The following is a 3051-nucleotide window of genomic DNA, read 5'->3' on the forward strand; positions in this document are numbered from 1 at the left end:
AGAGTGTAGTCAATGTCACTGAACTGTGCATGTAGAAATTTCTGAAATGGTGTATCTTTGGCTGTGTGTATTTTCACCAAAAAAAACGTTGAGAAGTTAGAGATTTGACATGTTGTGGGTTTGTTAACCAATGTAATAAAACAATATGTGTACTACTGTTTCATGAGAAACTATTTGTTCTGTAAACCTTCACCTTAAGTACAATATAAAATAAAAATAAAAAAGACAAAAAGGCCTTTTACAGGAAGGTGATAACTCCAACAGAAATATTTTGCTCACCTTGGAATCATCCCAGAGAAAGACCTGAGATGATGCGAATACTTTCCTTTACAAGTGATCGTTTACTCTGCCATAAGCAGTGTAAAACAAAAGCTCGTATCACTGCAGAGTTATGTTACACTGTGTGCGGAAGATAAATTCAGTCAGGCTGCACACTGGAGAACCTCCAGAGAGGATAATCAATGCAAATTCACATGAAGATAGTTTTCAAATTACGAATTCTTCCAATAACGGAGAAAAGATGACAACTTTTGAAAGTGATAAAATTTAAAGTTGGAACTTCCTGTCAATTACAGAATCATCATCAAAGCAAGCAGTACTCTAGCAGTGTAAGCAAAGAAACTCATTACCAGTAATATTGTAATCATGTGTAATATTACATATGGGAGAAAGTTGTGGTAGTCTCCTTCTGTGAAGATTACCACCCTGGAAACCCTATGGGGCAGTTCTACTCTGTCCTATATTGTCGCTATAAGGCAGAATCGACTCAATGACAGTGGATTTTTTTTTCTTTTAATATTATATGTGAGAGTGGTGAAAGTATTTGAAGGTCTTTGTTTAAGCACGATCTAATTGCTACTCTATTGTTGATGTCGTAAATGAGAAGCAATTTGTTGATATTGGTGGTAGATTTGATATCATAAAAATAAATTTACATTTTAAGAAGTCACAGTCAATCCACCAGTGGACTAATATTTCCTTTTAATATTGAACAACCATGGCTCAGCTACTTTGTTTCATCATTTTTCATACATTCAGTCAAAATTATTACAATCAATATGTATCAAAATCTGACAATTCTCTAGATGAAGGTGATAAAGTGACTAAACTTTATCCTTTAAGTCAATGATGAACGATAAAGCTTTCAACGACACACATTCCAGAAACCTAATCTTTGGAGCCATGTGAACTTGTAATAAATCAGAGTTGATTATCACTTATTTATTCTTTGAATTGGATGAAGTATTTAACATGCCTAGGCCTCAAAGACTATGTTCAGAACTCTGGTCTTTAAAAGTTTAGGTATGAACTGGTAATTGAACCACTGTTATTCCTACTTATTAATTCTGTGAATTGAATTAATAGAGATAGCCTGTGGTTTAAATGATATAGAAAATGTTCTTGGTACATGGTGGCATAAAATAAATACTCAGCATAATCATCTTCATCATCATTAACGTCATCATTGATGACAAGGAATTATGAAAACTGAGAAAGAGGTTATAGAATGCTAATAGGCAAGAGCTATTCAGATTTTCCAAACAGGATGATGTTGAAGAAAATAATTTTTTTTAGCTAAAAAGACATACATTCTGACCATGTTTCTGCCTTGGCATTTCTACAATACAGGCTAGCAGATAGAATGTTCACTTTCTCCATCTCCCTTACATGTAAAGGTGGCTACTTGTTATAGTTCTGAACAGAGGCAATCAGAAATTTGTTGTATGTATCTTTCTTTTTTAATGCTATCGTAATAAAAGGGACAAATATTCCCTTGCCTTCCTTTTTTTTAGATTTCCAATGTTATGATTGGGGCTACAGCTGCCATCTTAAAACTATAATGTAACATACATAAAGGAAAGGTTAAGAGGATTTCTAGGTACCAACCACGTATTCTCCCATGTACCTGTTAGTTTGTAATACTCTGGGGGCTTGCGTGTTGCTGTGATGCTGAAAGCTATGCCACAGGTATTCAAATACCAGCAGGATCAGCCACGGTGGACAGATTTCATTTGAGCTTCCAGACTATGACAGATTAGGAAGAAGGACCTGGCGGTCTACTTCTGAAAAAAATTAGTCAGTGAAAACCTTATGAGTAGCAGTGGAACATTGTTTGATGTAGTGCCGGAAGATGAAACCCTCAGGTTGGAAGGCGGTCAAAAGATAACTGAGAAAGAGCTGCCTCCTTGAGGTAGAGTTGACCTTAATGATGTGGATGGAGTCAAGCTTTTGGGATGTTCATTTGCTGATGTGGCACGACTCAGCTGCAAAAATCCACTAATAGTAGGAACGTGGAATGCTTGAAGTATAAATCTAGGAAAATTGGTAATCATCAAAAATGAAATGGAACACATAAACGTTGATCTCCTAAGCATTAATGAGCTGAAATGGGCTGGTATTAGCCATTTTGAATTGGACAATCATATGTTCTACTATGCCAGGAATGACAAATTGAAGAGAAATGGTGTTGTATTCATCGTCAAAAAGAACATTTCAAGATCTATTCTGAAGTACAATGCTGTCAGTGATAGGATAATGTCCATACGCCTACAAGGAAGACCAGTTAATATGACCATTATTCAAATTTACACACCAACCACTAAGGCCAAAGATGAAGAAATTGAAGATTTTTACCAACTTCTGCAGTCTGAAATTGATTGAACAAGCAATCAGAATGCATTGGTAATTACTAGTGATTGGAATAAGAAAGTTGGAAACAAAGAAGAAGGGACAGTATTTGGAAACATGGCCTTGGCTATAGAAACAATGCCTGAAATCGTATGATAGATTTTTTGCAAAATCAATGACTTCTTCATTGCAAATACCTTTCTTCAACAACATAAATGGCAACTATGCACATGGACCTCGCTGGACGGAATGCACAGGAATCAAATCGATTACATTTGTGGAAACAGAAAATGGAAAAGCTCAATACCATCAGTAAGAACAAGGAAAGGGCCGACTGTGGAACAGACATCAGTAGCTCATATGCAAGTTCAAATTGAAGATGAAGAAAATTAGAACAAGTCCATGAGAGCCAAAGTACGACCT

Source organism: Trichechus manatus, unplaced genomic scaffold (genome assembly GCF_000243295.1).
Source record: "Trichechus manatus latirostris isolate Lorelei unplaced genomic scaffold, TriManLat1.0 scaffold00129, whole genome shotgun sequence".
NCBI classification, from domain to species: Eukaryota; Metazoa; Chordata; class Mammalia; order Sirenia; family Trichechidae; genus Trichechus; species Trichechus manatus.